The 20,446-nt window shown below is 34.4% G+C and overlaps 1 long non-coding RNA gene across 6 annotated transcripts; it reads left to right on the top strand.

Annotated features, from left to right (window-relative positions):
• The first annotated feature begins 843 nt into the window (after positions 1 to 843).
• Positions 844 to 13,996, top strand: LOC132271980 (uncharacterized). Of its 6 annotated transcripts, none has more exons than XR_009469935.1 (8): positions 844 to 1,235; positions 1,474 to 1,579; positions 4,803 to 4,890; positions 5,051 to 5,121; positions 5,753 to 5,828; positions 8,819 to 8,872; positions 12,440 to 12,784; positions 12,966 to 13,996. It is a non-coding gene; the product is annotated as an uncharacterized LOC132271980 (long non-coding RNA). The 6 variants fall into 6 exon arrangements; XR_009469933.1 differs by having other exon boundaries at positions 12,958 to 13,996; XR_009469936.1 differs by lacking the exon at positions 8,819 to 8,872 and having other exon boundaries at positions 845 to 1,235; positions 12,958 to 13,996.
• The last annotated feature ends 6,450 nt before the right edge of the window (positions 13,997 to 20,446 follow it).

The following is a 20,446-nucleotide window of genomic DNA, read 5'->3' as shown; positions in this document are numbered from 1 at the left end:
AAAACCATTCTAATAAGCAAAAATAAATTAAACGTTCGTTGATAAACAATCACTATCCATATTTAATAATATTAGGGGGAAAAAAAAATCAATTCAGAAAAAAAATATTCAATCATACAAGGATAAACAATAAATTCAATAATAAATAGAGTTATGAGTTTTGAGTCCGTATACCTTGGTGTGACTAGTGTCACTGCAAGTCAAGTATGCTTCTTTGCAATAGAGCTCCGATTTTCTCAACCCCACTCCCAGTTTTCAGTTTCCAATTTATTGGATATATAATTCAGTTTCCCATTTTCTTTGAATAGTTGGCAGATCTAATTTTGCTAGTTCTCAAAAAGTCAGAAGGTATTTGTCATTTGCGACTTCACCCTTTTTGGCTTTGTTTTTAATATATATATGTGTGTGTTTGCAAATCTAATTTTGTATATATATGTGTGTGTTTGCAAATCTAATTTTGTTAGGTTTCTAAAAAACGCTAAGTCAAAAGAGGCGTGAGAAAAGGGAGGGGGCAACAATTTTATTTTGTTTTAAATTCAGAGGGGCTGAGTATTAAATTTAAAGTTAAATAATTTAATTTATTATAAAAAAAATAAAAATTTAATACGAAAAAAAAAAATTTTAGAAGGGGCAATTGCCTTTGTTAAGTCCATCCCTGGTCCAAGTGGGATATAAACCTTGGACCTATCCCTTTAAGATGGCACACTACAGCAAAACACTGATGTGGCGGCCAAATTTTAACAGTAATTTAAAAAAAAAATGTGTGCTATTGATACGTTTGTAACAACATTTTTAATAAATGTCGCACTTGACTGCATTACAATCATGGCCCATTTTTTATTTTTATGTTTCATTATTCATTATTCATTTCTTATTTGTCCATCCGTCGTCCTCCCTTTCTCTCTCTACCCCCACTCCTAATCGCAGATCACTTTCTCTCTCTACCCCTACTCCTCTCTCTCTATATCTTACTTCTCGTCTACTACTCTTTCTCTCTCACACTAGTTAAACCTTGTGTATTGGGAATGATAATGGTGTTGGATCCGTAGAAATGAATCAGAGTTTGAAGGAATCTCTGATCGGAGGGAGGTCGCATCACCGGCGAGGTCTCACTCTCAACGAAATCTCCAAGGATACGGACGAGAAATCGGATCTCTTCTCTAGGTATCGCCGGAGTCTCTTCGTTGCTTCGTCCGACGAATCGGACGGTACGATTCCTCTTCATATGTACCGCGGTATCCTTCTCTTTGAATCTCACTACTACTTATTTACTTGTGGACTGTGATATTTCATTCAAAGCTGTATGATTTAATTTAATGCACAGCTAATTTTGATCTGATTCTGTTCAATCAGTTAATTAATGCCTTCACAACTTGTTCATAATTTAATTCATACATGTTCAATTATTGGGATTTTATGAAGCCAGAGCATTTTGATTTCAGTGTTAATTTACTTGTTATTACCTAATTGCAGTTTCAGTGAAATTGGGGAGACTTTCAGTTGGGTCAGCGAAACCGTCGAGGAATGGGATAGATGATCTATTGTCATCAACTGACAAAGGAAAGCACGACTAGGATTGGTAAATTGTGAATATTTTCCTTTTGTTGATTTGATTTATATGTACAATATTCAATTTCAGATCTAGCCTCTTTATATAGTGGTGTTTGGTGGAGTTAACTTTTTTTTTTTCTCCTTTAACATATCATGAATTCTTTTGATTTGAAAATGCTTCTATAAGGTTCTGCATTCGGTATGTTAGAGAGGACATTAGATACCTTTATTTTTATTCCCCAATTAAAATCTACGGTGATGAGTGAGGGTGTGACAATCTATAAGTTGTGATACTACATTTGTTTCCATTGGTTTTGTATTGAAAGTTGGAACCAAACCGGATGGGGGAGTATTTAAGTTGAAAGGGGAAACATTTAGTTCTGAAACATTGGTTTTGAATTGTGTGTATACATAAAAGTTGTGTACAAAATTGTGTGTCTGAGAAGGCTTACATTAGATCCTTCAATTCATTGCATAATGGCCTTGGTGTCAAGTCAGTGCTTCATTTTCTTCTCAATCAATGTAAATAACATTGACATAAGTGGAAGAGATAAATTTGTTCACGAGGAACAGGTTACCTTGAATCTACAAGGTCGGTGTTTTGAATCCACAAAACAAGAGATAAATTCATAAAGAATTCTGAAATATTATTGATAAAAGGTTAAATTCTGCTCTTGCGATACATGAATATTTATAATAGAGAAAACCTAACACTAGAAGGAAACTAAAATCTAATCCTATAAGGAAACTAATCCTAGAAATAAGGATAAAAATAAATTTGAAAAAAATAGATAAAGAAACCTAATCAAGTAAAACTACTAAATATAAAATCTCAGGGCATTCGGACTTCATTAAGACATCGAACAAATCCCAAAATAATCGGCAGGCTTCCTATAACATAATAAAACGCGATTTTGAAGCCCTAAACGAAGGTTTTCAACTGAAAACCAGCATGACCCACAAGTTAAAGCTAGTGGGTTTTTCTCAATGCGTCGTTTCTACCCAAAAAAACACTATTGGTTTGTTGAAAACGGACTTGTCGAACTGATTGTCAAATTGTGTAGAATTCTGTCCTACATTAGTCTCCTCTACTTCAAAAAAACTCTTCCTCGAGTTTGGCTACGAATAACATGAAATCCCACCTACCACAAAATCATATTGTTCACTGCTATGAGAATCTCCAATGCACAACACCAAAGTATTTTCATTAGCACCTTTCTGAATAAAAACTTCTTCATTAACAATTTACTCAAATATTGATACTCCACCAACTTGAAGCCTGAATTCTTCAATACCATCTTGTATACCTGATTTGGAAAAATTATTAACCCGCTAATCATCTATTAAGTCTCGGTGCTCAATTTCAACATCGAACTCCTTGTCACCATCTTCTTCCTTAGTTGTGCTAAAGCACTTTTCTGCATCTACCAACTCTTGCAAATGAATTAATGTTGTCACATCCTTGACTTCATGTTTTTCAACTACAATAGGTGAAGCAACATATTTTTTCTCTTGATCAACCTCAATAATATCAGTCATTGCCTCAACAAAATTATTATTATTCTTGGTGCCACTATCCTTTTTGTGAATCTTCTTTGTAGACTTTTTGACAGGTCGACTCTCTTTCCGACAATTCTGATACTTTTGAAACATCAACTCTTCATAATTTGATGGTAGAAATTTAGCAATGAACATCTGTTTCATCTTGTACCATGACCGAATAGGATGTGATCCTTCCATTCTTCTATGAAACTGTATTTGTTCCCACCAAATTGAAATCGATCCTTTAAGCTTGAGGCAACAAGCGGAACTTGCTTGTTTTCAGGTACATCAAAATATTCGAAATTTTTTTTAACTTCTTCAATCCAGTCCAAGACATCTTCAATAATTATTATTATTATTATTATTATTTTTTATTTATTTATTTATTTTTTTTTTTATCAAAAAAAAAGACATCTTCAATAATAAAACTTCCATTGAAAGTAAGTAGATCAAGTTTTACCTGAAATTCACGATTATTGTGTCTACCTCGATCATGGAATATGCACTCCTCATCATCGGAAAAATCATCGAAATAATCCGCATAGGCTGGAGGCCTATGTGGATAAACTGGAACATAACCCATGCTCGGTTAGCTGCGAGACACATTATCAGCGCGAACACGAATTGAACCACGAACCTGGTAGCCACCAATTGCTACGAACCGATCTTGAGTATGTAAGGCTGCCCAAGGGGCCTTCACTCTGCGATCATCGTCGGCAAAGTGGGTGCTACGAAAACGATCAATTGCCATCAGTCCAGGAAAAGACAAGGCTCTGATACCAACTGACGTAAGCGGAAGCGATAAATTTGTTCACGAGAAACAAGTTACCTTGAATCCACATGGTTGGTGTTTTGAATCCACAAAACAAGTGATAAATTCGTAAAGAATTCTGAAATATTATTGATAAAAGGTTAAATTCTGCTCTTGCAATACATAAATATTTATAATAGAGAAAACCTAACACTAGAAGGAAACTAATTCTAGAAATAAGGATAAAAATAAATTCTCTCTAAAAATCCGAAAAAATAGAGAAAGAAACTTAATCAAGTAAAACTACTAAATATAAAATCTCAGAGCATTCGGACTTCATTAAGACCTCGAACAAAAATCCCGAAATAATCATCAAACTTCCTATAACACAATAAAACGCGATTTTAAAGCCCTAAACGAAGGTTTTCAGATGAAAACCAGCATGGCCCACAAGCTAAAGCTAGTGCCTTTTTCTCAATGCGTCGTTTCGACCCAAAAAACAATATTAGTTTGTCGGAAACAGACTTGTTGAACTGTGTAAAATTCTGTCCTACATCATACATACAAATACATATATAGATATATAGATGTTTATATTATTTGTGTAAAATGAGGCTTGGTGTTGTTTTGTTGGAATTAGTTTGATATAAGAGAATTGGCTTGGCGTTCTACTTGTGTGCAAAAAGACACAAGGTAGCTAATACTATCTGCTTCTCTGGTTTAGTATGCGTCTGTGGAGGAAAGAACAGTTGAAATACCTTTCAGTATTTTTTGCTTATTTGTTTCTTAATGCACAGCTCAAGGTAGAAAAAATTAAGTTAATCGAACTCTGTGGCACATTAGAATCTGAATTTTCCAGTGTAAGAAGCACCCTAAGTTTCATTTTTGTCATCTATTGTTCTGCACTATATTTTTCTTGGCTCTCTTATCATGTTTTATTGTCAAATTTGATCTGCAGGTCTCTACATCCATGAAGGACCTGTGTCATGAAGTTTTTGGGATACAAAAGGAAAAGAAAGATCCAAGAGATATGAAAGGGAACTGAGGTATGACTTGCTTTGGTTTTCTTTAAGCTTACAATTTTCATATGCATATTCCAGTGCTCATTCATGTGATTTAGTAATGATTATTACCTATTTATAGTGTTTTTGGAAACTTAGACCTCGTTTTCATCAATTCCTTCTGAAACTTGGCATCTGTACACAGAATTGCTAGATGCATTGCCTGAGAAAAGAACATTAGAGGATGGTGGTTATTTGTGTGATGATGCAAAAGAGGTACTTCACAAGCACATCTTTAATCTTGATTCTTATTAAATACACAATAAAAGGCAGCTTTGAAGACTCAAACAAGATTTTGTAAAAATTCCTGTGATCAAGAAACGAAAGAATGTGAGTGTAGTGTATATTACCATTGCATTTGACAGCGTAATTGATGAGGAGAATGGATGGAAGAAGCAGATAGAGGAGGATACCGAGTCCTGTATCTGTCAGTGTTATTGTTGGGCCGGATGAGAGTAAGAATGGAGAGTAATGTTTTAGGGTTCTAGATGAGAGTGAGAATGGATAGAGAGGGAGAGTATTAAGGTTCCAGAATGCAGATGAAAGTGACAATGGCGAGAAGGGAGTAATGTTTTTAGGGTTCTGCGTTGGGTTTGAGACTTTATTTAGGGTTCTGCGATTCCATACTTTATTTGGTGTAAAAATAATAATCATCTACATATCTGATAAACCTGTCTGTCTACTGGAGATCTATTCATCAGTTGGTGATATGGATACGATAACAAAGAATGAAGTCCTGTATGTTTTCTGTGAATGATTATGTGCGCTTCAAATATGGATTGCACCAAGTGGTAGATCACCAGTCTGTTGTTGTATGTTAAAAATTCCTGTCTTTGTTTTTTTGCAGATCTGTCTTCTATAAATACCCTTCATTTCATCCTCATATCCCAAAACTACCAGAAGGTGTGATTATGCCGAGGAAGGTAAGCGCTGGTTATGTCTTTCGTATATTTTTCTGAATTTTACTATAATGCTTGAAAACCTAGAAAGTTTCTCCTGTATTAAAGCTACTTTAAAAGGAAAGCTGACGAAAATCAGAAAACTACTCAAAACAGGGAAACTTTCAAAATATGAAAAGTTTCTAAAAAAACCAAATTTCACTTACAGAAATTTGAAATTATGCCTGCATCACTCTTATATATATATATATATATAAGAAAGGGGAGCATTGATCCGTCCAAGGCTTGAAGATCAAGCATGCTCAGCAGTGTTCTTCCAAAATAAATATTGCAGGCCAAATTTAGTGAGAGAAATTGCATGTAAAATGTCAAAGTTCCTGCCCATTTCTATATCCTACTATATTATATTATTTGAAAACGTACATATGAAAGGAGATATATAAAATATATATATAGGGTTATAACCAACATATTTTGAGAAGAGATATATAAAAAATATATAACCAGCATATTTTGGGGGGTGCGCTCCAATGCTGGTAAAAAACAAATTAAACTACCTTGTCCAATACTTTAATGTTGGTTTTTTGTTTAAGAATAACAACCCAATAACAATCAATATAGCATGATATCTAAATTATTGTATTCAAGTGTGATTGAATTTTAAAGTTAGTTTCCAACCTATGATGGAATAAAAATAAGTATGGAATGTCTGCAATTCTGGGAAAGCTCAGAATTTCTGAGTTGAAAATTACTTTTTAATCATGGAAACTATGGTTGATGGTACCTGTATTTGACATTTTAAGTCAAGTCGCTGTCTTCAAATGATTGGGGCAATACCTGTTTGCAAACATAATTGTAACCTCCCTTATTAAAGGCCTTCTGATGAAGGACAGAAATATATATTCCCTTAACCAAGTGCGAGCTTACGAAGCTTAGACAAAACAATTCCCTTTTTAAAAGACAAGCTGAGTGAAACTCGTAAAATTTATTTCCTTATTAAAGCACGAGCGGAGTGTAACTCGTAAAATTTATTTCCGACGAGCTGAGCTAATAAAATATAGGGTTAATTTCACCTACACCCCTTGACGTTTGCCTATATTTCACTTACACCCCCCTTTACGTTTTAATATTCCAACTACCTCCCTTAAGGTTTTGGTTTATGTAGCAAATTACTTCCTGCCGTTAAGCAACTAACAGTGTTAGCATGAACAAATCGGTACAAGGTCAGTTTTGCCCTTCCAAAACTTGAAATGCCATTTTTAACCTCATTGACCAATGCAAATTTACAAAATCACCCTTAACTGATTATTGCTTAAACCTCTCTTTGATTCTTCTGTTGGTGGCAGTACTGTTCGGCGGGGATGAAATGTCCGGCCAGCCCATCGCCGTTCAGCCTCAAGCAGCCCATCTCCGCGAGTCAACCATGGGCGAACCAGCCCACCTTGCTCGCCGGTCCTGTCCACCATCCGAGCTCGTCCCCGCTGCCGTTGCTTCATCTAAACCGCCGCCGAGTCATCCATGGCCGAACCAGCCCGCCGATTTTCGATTTGATCCGTTAACCCCATCCCGGAAGAAATTCATTTGTAGTTTTAGAAAGCATTGGCAGAAAGATTTGATAGGTTTCGTCGTCCACAATGACACCTGTGCCCATTTTTCCAATTTGACACCAATCATCATGTCAGTATTACACCAAGAATTGACAAGCAAGTATAGGAATGTTTTAAAGCATGAGATTATACCCCAGTAAGTCCATTAGCTGGAAAGCACAGTCAGCTCGGAAACCCAAGATTTAGGAATTCAAATATCCCTTTCGCCCTATTGAGTTGAGCGAAGTGACCCAGAAATTCATCACCGTCGGCATCTTCCTTGCTCACCCCCGGCGATTCCAACAAACGGTGGTAGGAGCTCATTTCTTCTTTATTCCACTCTCAGTTTCTTGAGTTTTCTCTTCTGGGTTTTTATTTTCTTTCTCTAAGCTCTAAATTTCATTTATTTTAGTTGTTTTTCTTTCTGGGTTGCTTCTCTTTTTCTTCTAGGCTTCTAATTTTAGTGAAGAACCTGTCACCAGTTTTGAATTAAAAACACTAAGAAATTATTGAGTCACGGACTCACGGCTTACTGGTGATACATACATGCATGCATATATATATGGGTCAGGGTGGTGTTGTTTCAGGAGGAAGAATGAAGGGCAATGAAACTATATATATATATATATATATATATATATTCCCTTATTATGTTAAGAGGTAGTGGCTATCTTTGTATAAGTATTATCCATAAGTAAATGTTGGTAAACTTGTGTTTGTGTGTAGAAAGAGAGAGAAATGTGTATGTGAGTAGAGAGAGAGAAATTGAGGGTGTTTATGTCTTTTCATTTAAGTTATAAATTTTAATATATAATTTATGGGTAGAAAAGTAAAATCACACATTTCTGTTAGGAAATTAGACGGTGGTTATTAATAGCGGGTGTAGGTGAAATTATGAAACGTAAAAGAGGTGTAAGTGGAATATAGGCAAACGTCAGGAAGTGTAAGTGAAATTAACCCTAAAGTATATCCCTTATTAAAGGTGAAAACAATGGCCAACATGCATTTTTGTATGCCCATAAATACGTGGAAATCTACAATATGGTGTTTGACATTTGAAATCAACTCAGCAAAATCCAATTTTCAATCAATTTCTCTAATTTGAGATCAAATTTCAATGAAATCAAAGTTGCAAAATTTGCATATGAACAAAAAGAGGTCAACATTTGTAACCCAAACTCCACGAACTTGGAAAATTGACAATGACGGTTAACTTCGATTTGGTACCCCATACCAAACGATGCCAAAAAAACGACGCTTACCTTCTCCTATAACAAGGTAATCGATCCACTTGAAAGATAGGTGAAATTAAATATATAATTTATTTTCTTTTACATATAAACCCCCAAAATTGACTTGATTGTCGGAGGGTATTCGGCCGACACTTGCCGGTGCCAGTCCTCAGTCGCTATTATTTTTCTTTTACAGGAACAGGTGCGAATTTGGGTCGGGCAAAATTTCGCTTCAACATATAAATATAAGGTTGTTTGCCTTAAACTCTCTACCACATTGTTAACCAAGCTAAATCTAATTGAAATTCAATTTAGTGAAGTAAGCGATCAGCACTATTACTCAATAAAGCCGCAGTTGAAGGCTTGGCGCGATATGATGCTTTAGTTTTCTAAAGTAATTTAGTTTCATTCACTTTTTAATTTATATGAATTTGAAGTTTATCATTTTAATTTTGTTTTTTCATATAAATTTAAATGTTAAGAAGAATTATAAGTAGTTTGAACAAAATTTAACTTAGTATCGGCTTGTTTGATTCACGTTTTGTTTTTAGGGTTTTGTTTTAACCTAAACAAATGTTTTGTTGTAGAGTTATTTAAATAGTAATCGGAAATATGTTTGGTAATGCCCATTTATTGCAAGATTATAGGAAGCAAAAACATGAAAACATGTTTGGTAAATAAGTGTTGCAAGTTTAAAAAGTATAATGGTTAATTTAAAAATGTCATTTAAGAATTTTTATTTATTTTTTACTGTTAAATGTTACAGTATTGTTATTATAGCGTTGAAATATGTAAAAATACCAAATTAATACTTCAATTTTTTTACCAATATTCACAAAACATTTCGACGCAGTGCAAAAGAAACATTTTTTATCAATCACATTTTTTCTACTGTTCACTCTACAATACCCTCACACTATACCCTCACAAAAATATAACTCATACCAAATACGCCTATATGATTCAAAATATTGCAAGAAGTTGGAAAAGGACTAATATTGATCCAAGGAAAAGAGAGTGATACTGATTTTAGCCTCTTTGGTGGATCCTACAGTAATGTCACACACAAATTATTACTCTATTCTGGCCAATCACAAGGTGAAACATAAGATCTTATTTGGTTTGCATTTTTTTTTTTTTTTTTTTTTGGCACTTTGTTTTAACTTGAAACAAAACAATTGTTCTGTTATAAGGTGATTTGAATAGTAATCGAAACCATATTTGATAACATTCGTTTGTTGCAAGATTTTTTTAAGCAAAAACATGTTTGGTAAAAAATATTGCAAATTTGAAAAATATAATTGTTAATTTAAAAATATTTTTTTAAATATATATATATATATATATATTCACGAAACATTTCAGTATTGTGCAAAACAAAACATTTTTTATTAAACATGTTTTTTTAACTGTTCACTGTTATAGTACTCAATGAAAACAAAATAATAAAAATAAAACGCGAGCAAATAGGATCTAAATAAATGTGTCAGCATTACATTTTCAATCAAGATTTTAAGTATGAATTACTTCACGATTGATCCAAACTAATGATCACTGCATCATATGATAATTTCTCGTATATCACGTGAGATTAGATTCTTTGCAATGTTGGCTTGAAATTCGTTAAAGCTTTAAAATAGATTTTATTTTTTTTTTTTTTTTTTAAAAAAAAACTTCTGTAGAGATGTTAAAATTGTCTCTGAATGATTCATATTAAATGCATTGACAAATTCAACATGACAGTTCATATGTGAAGTGAAGCATCTGATGAAGCACTCGTAGCTAAAATATTGTGCAATTGAAGTGATAGATCAGGACCCTACATGACTTCCTTGGTAGTATCTTACCATTTGATGGGAAAGTAGCAATGTTTAATGGGAATTTTGGACAAGTTTTCCCCATGGTATCTCGTGCGACTTGAGAGACCTTTCTCCATAGATTTTATACATTTTTGTTCCTCTGGCTTGCTATTTATTTACACTCTCTCTCTATATATATATATATATATATATGGGCTATAATCTGAAAACCCTTTCTTGTTTATCAAAATTATCTACTAACTCCCTCGAATATTAAAAAACCTCCTATATAACATAAATTATCATATTATCTCCATTCCTTTATAAAACAGTTAAGTGCTTGCGAAATAACTAAAATGCCCTTGATATTCAATTAATATTAATATATTATTTTTATTTTTTTATAAGTAAATATTAATATATTAATATAAGATAAGATTGGGGCTATACAAAACAACGATGCCGGAATGGAACGATGAAGTGTCCGGTCACCGTTTGAGATGAACACAGATTAAGACGGTAGTGTAGATTCCGGCGAGGATGAACTGCGGAATTGCACGCTACGCCGGATTGAATCTTGATCCTTTTTTTTCATCCCCAGCTCGATCGGAGGTCCGGCGGCAAAGAGAATTATGCTGACTTGCGGCGGCTCAGATGGAGCCAGTCGGTGGAGAGGACAAGCGCAGCAGCGGTGAGCAACGGTCGGCAGCGGGGCTGGCAACGGCGGTACAAAGAAGAGTTTGGTGAGGAGGAAAATGGGCTCAGCTAATGATGATCTGTCCGGCAAGCAAGGGAGCTCGGCGGTGAGAGGAACAGCCGGCAAGCTTGGAACTGAATCGGCAGTGCTTGCGGCGGTGATTGGAATGGTGAATTGAACTGATGATGATGGTTATGTCCTGAGTTTGATCATTGTTGCTGCAAAAACGCAGCCACGGCCTCATCAAACCCATATTGATACAAACGCCATGTGCAAAGAGTTGGCCAACTAGAAGTATCATGGACACAGATGAAGATCTCTTAGAGCTTTTCTTCACAAGCAGTAAGGGTCAAGATGGTTTAGTACATATGAAGCACATTCAACTCTTAAGACCCAAGCTCGTTTTCTCTCTCTTATCTCGGATTCCTCTCTATTTCCTCTATTCTTCTCTTCTCCGGCCGATTTAAGCCAAGGTGAAGCCTTATCAACCTCCGGCAAACACTGTTTAAATTTCATATCCAAGTGAAAAAAGAAAATAGTTCAAAAACTTTGTAGATCTTACTGATGATTTAAAGTATTGAAAGGTTTAGATCCAAGATTTAGGCTCAAATATTTTTCTCCATCCTACGCCGACCGTCCGTCACATATTGATAGCCGGCATCGGAATTTACTTCTTCCATCAATCGTCCGGCATAGACGTTGTCATTTTGTACAGCGACAAATTATTCGCGACTATGGCCGTTGGATTCGTGAAGACAATGTTCATCTTTGTGGCCACGTTTTTGTTGGACCGGACGACCTGTGCATCTTACCAACGTGGTGGGTCTCTGACTTTGCTTGTGAGTCAAAAATAAGGGTATTTTGGTAATTCTAATACAATACTTGGTGCGCGTGCTAAGATCAGTTAGTTTTAGACGGTTAACTAACGGAGAGATGTGATATGATTAATTTTAAAAATTATTGAGGGGTTTTATGATAGTTTCAGTACTTGAAGGGTTTTATGATAGTTTCAGTACTTGAGGGGGTTAGTAGATAATTTTTGTAAACAACAAGGGAGTTTTCAGATTTTAGCCCTATATATATGTGCGCGCGCGCATGTGTGTGTGTCATTTCACTAGCTAATGGTCATATTGATGTTGTTTACTTATAAATTTGTTTAGAACCTTATAATGTATTTTTTTCGGTTAAAATGGTAAGCTTTATGAATAAGAAATAGGGTTAAATACAAAAAATTCCTCTGAACTGTTACCATATCAGCAATTAACCCTTCTGAACTACAAAAAATGCAACTAACCCCCTAAACTATGCAATTTTGTTGCAGATGACCCCATCTGGCATGTCTCCGGCAGATTTTGACCGTAACAGTGCATAAGTTGAAAATAAATGACTATAGTGCCCTTATACACATGAAAGGACAAAAATACCCTTAGTTGTTAAGGTTACAACCAAACAAGTAACAAAAAGGTCATAATGAGATAGCCAAACACCCCTAAGCGGTACGACTTCTGGAACCTAACACGAGCACCACGCCCACAGAACTTCTTGGGTTCGCAGCTTCTGGGGTCAGCCACTAGGAGGAATTGTTCGCCGGAGAAGAAACAATTGTAGATGATGGCAAACGCTTCCTCGCTGAAGAAGCGTTCAACTGATTGCGGTGTCTATACATGTATGTCTATCTTCCTTTATATATACATGTGTGTCTATACATGTATGTATGTATATGTGTGTGTGTGTGTCAGTGTGTGTGTGTTTATTCTTTAATTTGCCATATATAGTTTGTAATTTGGGTCTCTGGGTGATGGTAAGAATAAGGAATATTTAATTTGGGTTTGGATTTAGATTTGCAGACAAGGGTAGAGAGAGAAAGAGGAGCAAGGACGATACCGAAGTTCCTGAGAGAGAGAATGGACAGTGCTGATCGAGTGGAGAGGCGAGAACTGCCAGGATTGAATCAGATGGGCTTTTGTGGGGCCACGTGGGGTTTCAGATTATAGTCCATCAACATCAGGGACGAGGAGGAGAACAAGGAAGGCCCACCACATCAACAAAGAGAAGAAGGAGTCGAGATTATAGATGTGGAGTCGAGATTATAGCAACAACCGGCGTTCGTTCCTCTCCTCTTCATAACGACGGCGAATTTGCCCAAATCAGCCTCCGCTCCTTCTCGGTGCTTGACCGCAGCAGAGAGTTGATGTTAAGGCAGAAGGCGTGAAGAAGATCACGGTCGAAGCTTGAAGTCTGAAGCGCAGTCGCCAAAGAAGAGGGGGCGCGTGTGCACGTGAAAACATGTTTGATCTATTCGCAGGAGCGCGTGACGCCCTTAGAGTCTGGAAATACTGGTGAACTTGGCGATCTGGCCAAGCCACTCCTCCTCTCTATTCGTTCTGGTGCTGCAGTGGTGTGGATAGGGAAAAATTAGCGGTGGTGGTGGTGTGGAGAGGGAAGTGGCACTGTTAGAGAGGGATGTTGTATGCGACAGTAAGTGATTAGTTTCTAGTGGTGCGGCTCGAAGTTCAGTCCGGCAGTGATGGTTGTCTGTGGTGTTCAGTCTGGCGGCGATGGTTGTTTGTGGTGTACGTTGCAGCAGAGCTGTAACGTAAATGGGTACAACCTATTAAAAATTTTATCATTTTTGTTATTTATTTTTTTTATTTTTGGTTGACTTTGTGTCTCATTTTTATTGGCTTCTAAATTATTTAGTTGCCATGTCACCAAGTATGTCACCAAGTATAATGGGTAACTCTTCAAACTATGTATTAATTAAGGGTAAATTTGTCTTTTCATTTTTCCGACCAAGTTACTTGCCGGAATGGACTGAAATGTAACAAATCAATAGTTCCGAATTTTTTTTGTAGTTCAAGGAAATTTGTTACAATATGCCAATACTTCAGGAGTGTTTTTTTACTTTTAATCCTAAGAAATATGTACAACAACAAAACCGCCAAAGGAAAAAGGCTTCCATGGCAGTGTTCAAATACAAAAACACCAAAATCTTCCAACAATCAATAAAGCTATTACTAGTCTGGACCTTATAATATTGCTCACTACAAATTCATTTAAAAAAATTTCTATATTTTTTTTTCATTTACTAGGATTTCCCGTTTCAAAAGTCTTGCAATATTATAGGATTAGCATGACCAGTGATTTTGCAATTTTTTTAATGATTATAATTATTTTTGTCATTTATAAAAGATGGTGATGAGATTTTTTACTAGATGTTTTAAGAATTCTCACTTCAAGTTGTCATTTATAAAAGATAGTTGAATGATTTTTTTACTCCATGTTTGAAGGATTCTCGCTTCACATCATAAAATAGGCATATAAATAGGGAAGGCAATGGGGAATTCGATTCCCATCCCCTTCCCAAAATTGTTTATTAAGCGGGCTAGAACGAACTTTACAAGGTATTAAGAATCTTATTGAAAGTAAATAATGAAATAAAATTTTGACTATGGTAATAATTTTTTTTCTCTTATGCGAATAGAAACAATATTCAACTTTTTAATTAGAACTTTAGACTTTATATTTATTCTAAGAATATCAAAATAATACATATAAATTCTCAAATAAAAATAATACAAAAAGATATTTAGTGACTGTAATAGAATAAATTAGAATTTGTTTGATATATACCTCATATTATTCAATATAGAACAAAGTACAAGTAAAAAATTATAATTTATTATTATAAAGGTGGCGGGTGGGGCGAGGTGACATTTTTCCATCCCGCCACATAACCATGTAGGTTTTCAATCAAAATTTTCATCCGGTCCCAAAATTATTTAATCACCCCATAATTGTTTTAAACGAGACAAGGTGCGCAAGAGTATCGAACAAAACGGGATATTTTGTCATCCCTATACAGTGACGGACCCAGAAAATTTGGTGAGGGGGGGCGAATTTTTATTTTGTGGGTACAAAATTATATGATGGGTTCATTTTTGTAATTTTAATAGGGTATTTTTCATAAATTTTAAAAAAATTTAAGTATAAAATGAAAAAAAAAAAAAAATTAGTGGGGCAAATTATAATTATAGTGGGGTATCTTCATAAATTATCAAAATTTGAAGTGTAAAATGTTAAAAAATAAGAATTCAGTGGGGGCGAATTGTAATTTTAAGGGGCATTTTCATAAATTTTAAAAACATTAAGGTATAAAATAAAAATATTAAAAATTCAAGGGGGCATCTGCCCCCCCCCCCCCCCCCCCCACCCAGTCCCTGCTGGGTCCGTTCCTGTCCCTATATATAAATATTGAAAATGATTGTTGGAAAAAAAAAAAATCAGTGGCAGTGGCAGTGGCAGTGACAGTGGCAGTGGCAGTGATACTAACCTGGAGTACCTCTCTATGAAGGTTATAATTTACAGGAAGGATAACAGAAATTTCCTTTGTGTTTCCAGACAGGATGTTAAATCCGTCCGTCCGTCATTACGCGCTTATACGTTCTCTCTGTAGGTGCCACGACGCCATCTAATAAACAAAACACATTCTCTCTCCTCCTTTTGATCTCCAAACAAAACGCACCATCTCTCCTCTTTTATCTAGCAGAAACTACACGTTTGTCTCTCTAGGAGCAACATTTATGTGTGAAAGCAACACCCTTTCCCTCTCTAGAGATGGCCCACTCTCCCACTAAAAATTATTCCACTTGCTCTATCCATCTGTCTCACAAAAATACAAATCACGCCCTCTCTATTCTTACTTTTGTAAAAGAAAAGGAAAATAAATTGCTCTGCCACCATATCACTCATACATCATTTCCTTTTTTTTATTTCTCTAGCGCTAACATTTATGTATATTACCGGTGATAAATCTAAAAATTGAGTGCTCAAAATTTTAGGAGTTCAGTTTTAAGTATTAAAGATTTTAATTAGTTTTTAAAAAATAAATTTTTTTGATAATTTTTTTTTTTTCAGAATTTTTTAGCATTAAGTGATAAGTGATAAGTGATATTTCTATCACTTAGAATTTTACCCTACTTTAAGTGGTACTTACTATTTTTAGTGATATTCAAAATGCTCGTTATCAAACGCACTTAATTAAATAAACGTTTAATCTCATTCAAAATTAAGGTTTGAATTAACTAATCAAACAGCACCTTAACATATTCTCAATTATTTCATATGGTAGAATATTTGTTCTTCAAAAAGAAGTTAAAAAATATTTGCAAGTACTATTAGATATAATATTTAAAATGTGTTTGCTTGAATGTTTGAAAAAATAAAAATAAAAAATTAAACAAGCTTTTCACATAAATAATCCCTATGCATACCACATCATTCTCAAGTTATTATGCACAGATGATCGAATCCACTAAAGAGGTTGAATGTTGCAATTAAGTATTATATGATAACTCAAATCAGCGCTTAATTCTGAATGAATTAAACGTTTATTCTTTTAAGCGTGTTTGATAATACAATTTAAATATTGCTGAAAATTCTAAACACCATTTAAAATGGAATAAAATTTTAAGTGACAAAATTTTCAGTTATCATTGAATGCCAATGAGGATTTAAAAGATATAAAATATATATATATTTTAAATTAGCACTTAAAAATTCAATACTTAAAATTGAATTCTTAAATTTTTCAATAATTATTTTTTAATTTTATCAAACAATAATTAGAAATAATATTACAAATATTCATGGATAAATAAACTTTAGAAATAATTTTGTAATAAATAGTACTTCGTAATAGACAAGTTCTTTTTCCTCCTCCTTTAAAACAAATGAATTATTACATATAAATGATGTTAATAACTCATATTTATTATTTAATGGAGTCAAAGTCTCGTATATAGTTTCGAAAAAATGAAGTTGACTAAAATATTGACGTGGATATGAAAAAATACTGTTTACCGTTACTGAGGTACCACTTTTAGGCACATATGTATCACTTTTTGTGCACGAAGGTACCATTTTTTGTGCAACAAGTACCACTTTTGTTTTGAGTATAGAGGTACCACTTTTATTCACATAAATACCACTTTTTGTGCACATGGGTACCACTATTTGTGTATTGGGTACAATTTTTTTGTGCAAAATAAATTAAAAGTGGTACCTAATAACAAAATGTAGTACCTATGTGCTTAAAAGTGGTACCTCAGGAAGGATAAAGTATTTTTTTCATGTCTTAATTTTTTCAAAACTACGAGATTTTGACTCTATTAAATAATAAATATAAACCATTAACACCATTTATATATAATAATTTCTAAAAACAAAAACATATTATATTTTCAGGGCACCTTTTTTTTCCTCTCTCTCTCCACCCCCCTTATCTTCAAGTCATAGATTTTTCCACTAAGCTTTTTTTTTTTCTGTGTCTCTCTCTCAGTAAGTTTGTCGACACGCTCCTCCAAAGCTCCTTTATTCTGCCTGTGAAAATTAAATTCCCTTTTTTTTTCCACCCTTCCCTCTCTCTTAAAAACCTTTTGTTTTCTAAGACCCACCAATTCTAAATTTTCAATCTTTGAAACATCACAGTCCACGTAAATTTCTTTGCCAAATCCTAACTAAAAAACCCAATCATATTTCTCTTTTCTCCGAAACATCTAACATTTCTCTCTAAGACATGTATCATAAATTCTCTCCCTGTAAACCCCTCCATCACTCTACTTCTCCCTCTAAAACGTTCTAGGCCTCTCGGAAAAAAAAAAAAAAAAAAGGTTCCACGCCTCTAAAAACACAGAAGCTGATATTGACGTTCCATAATCCATAATTATTCTCAAGCGTTCTATTCCCTTTCTCACTCCAAATGAAATTACAAAAGGTTTCCCTTTTCTCTACTTTCCCAGTGCTACCACCTCTTCCTCCTTCCATTTTCTCTCTTTTATATGTATTGACACATATATACACACACAGACACGTACACGTACACGTAAATGCATGCACACACTTCACAACATCACCACAACCACACCAAAGTTAGTGTATAATATACACGTAAATCCATAACCAACCCCAAATGAACCCCCCAAAGTTAGTGTGACATAGAGATTCTTTTGTAATTTTATTTTAAGAAATAATGTAGATATAGTGTGATAAGATAATTATAGAACCTCAATATCAACTCCATAATAAATAAATAAATAACAGTCTATATGATTAGACAAGCAAAAATTGAAGACCCACAGTCTATATGATTAAACATGGGGAAATTGAAGACCCTTGCTTCTCTCTCTCAATATAAAAACCTTAGCTTCCTAAATTAGGACGCCCACCAATCCCAAGCTCAATCCTTTTTTTATTTCGGTAAATAATCCCGAGCTCAATCTTTGAAACATCACAATCCCAAATTAAAAATTTTGTCAAATCCCGGCCCCAAACAAAGCCCAGTCATCTTTCCAACTTCTCGGAAACATCCAAGTTTCTCTCTCTAAAACATGCATGCATCATAATTTTGTCTATAAAACATTAGAACCCCTCCCTTAATCTCTCTCTAAAACATCCTATCAATTCATCTCTTTGCTCACAATACACCATTTCCCCTCTCTCTCTCTCTCTCTCTCTCTCTAAAGCATCCTATCAGTTCATCTATTCGCAATACACCATTTCCTCTCTCTCTCTCTCTCTCTCTCTGTCTATATATATATATATATACATATATATAAGTACCAAAGAGATGGACTATGATTCAATGGATAATGCCATTAATTATTCAGCTAAGAGCAGCAAAATGAAGATGACATTCCCCTTTGTGACTCCTGTCAGAGGAAGCATCAAGCGCCGGATGTTTGCCGGTTTCATACATAAGCTGAAGCTCCTCTGCAAAATCACCTCCCACTCCTTCCTCCGCTTCTTTGAACGCACATAACTCTTGTCCTTGCTGCTTCATGCTTTGCATTCCTTCATGTTCTCTCCATTACCAACCACTCATACTGTGTCCATTATACTGTGCGTGTCCATCATCGTCCCCGTCGTGTGTGACCGTGTGTGTTCTTTTTCTCTTAATTTTTTTTTGTGAACAAATCATGGTTATTCATGTTGCTGTTGCTGCTTAATTTGGTGCCAAGATGTTCTTTCAGATTCATGTTTGGTTATATATTGTAGTTGTTGCTCAGATGGATTGTTGTGATGAATCAATGTTTTTTCCTTGCTCAATGTTACACCAACGTGTGAACCAACAATTTACAAAGTTTTTTTTTTATACAACGTAATTCTTTTATATTTTTTATAAATACAATATTGTCCCTGCTAGAAATAAATACCAAATAATATCCTACTTATTATGGGATTTTGTAACGAACTAGCCATTTATACAATTCTAGGACTCTCCGACCACCTTCCATTTATATTTTAGTACTAAATACAAATTTTATATCATAAACAAAATATGTAATATTTAAAATAAAAATAAATGATACAAGTTGATATTTATAAATTATTCAACTCAATGAAATTATATAATATTTAATATTAGAGAATTAACAAAATTTTAGTATAAGGGCAACATAGTAAAATTTATAATAAAAGTGTTTTAAGCAACAATTACCAAATAAATTTAAAAGTGTTTCAAGGCACTCAGTCACTCCACATTATAAAATAGGCATATAAATATATTCAAAATTTTAAACCATTATTTTCTGGGAAAGGAAACAATTTTACAATACTGAATGATACTAATTTGGAATGCCACTAAGGGAAGGATAGCAGAAATTTCCCTCCTCCCTGTGATCTCCAAACAAAACACATCATCCCTTCTTTTTACCAAACTAAAAATACACTTTCTCCCTCTAGAAACTGAAGTCTCGGATAGCAACACTTTCTCTCTCTAGCTTTCTCCCTGTGATCTCCAAACACATCATCCCTTCTTTTACCTAACAAAAAATACACTTTATCCCGCTAGAAACTGAAGTCTCTGATATAGCAACACTCTCTCTCTCTAGCCTTCTCCCTCTAGAAACTAAACACTTTCTCTCACTATAACCTGAAGTCCTGAAGTGTCTGATAGAAACACTCCCTCTCTCTAATAAACGGCACTCCCAACTAATAAAGTAATATTTGCTCTCCATCTGACTCACAAAAATACAAAACACACCCTTCCTCTTACTTTTCTAAAAGAAAGAAAAACTGCTACCAGTGGCGACCATATCCGCACACGCAAACACATAACCACTGTCTTGCATCTTTTTAAATCACACATTACTGACATTTAAAAAAATAATGTAATAAATTATACACAATTAGATTGTTTAGTTTTTATTTATTATTTTAGTCTGTCTTATATTACAAAAAAATAATAATAATTTTTTACCATACAGTTTTTTCCACACGTGGTTGAAGACCCTTTCTATCACGGTTTTAAAATAACCGTAGTAGAAAG

Source organism: Cornus florida, unplaced genomic scaffold (genome assembly GCF_030987335.1).
Source record: "Cornus florida cultivar Cherokee Brave unplaced genomic scaffold, ASM3098733v1 CherokeeBrave_3.0.0_Hap2_Chr08, whole genome shotgun sequence".
Lineage (NCBI taxonomy): Eukaryota > Viridiplantae > Streptophyta > Magnoliopsida > Cornales > Cornaceae > Cornus > Cornus florida.
The sequence above is the reverse complement of the archived record's forward strand: the minus strand, read 5'-3'. Positions and strand labels throughout refer to the sequence as shown.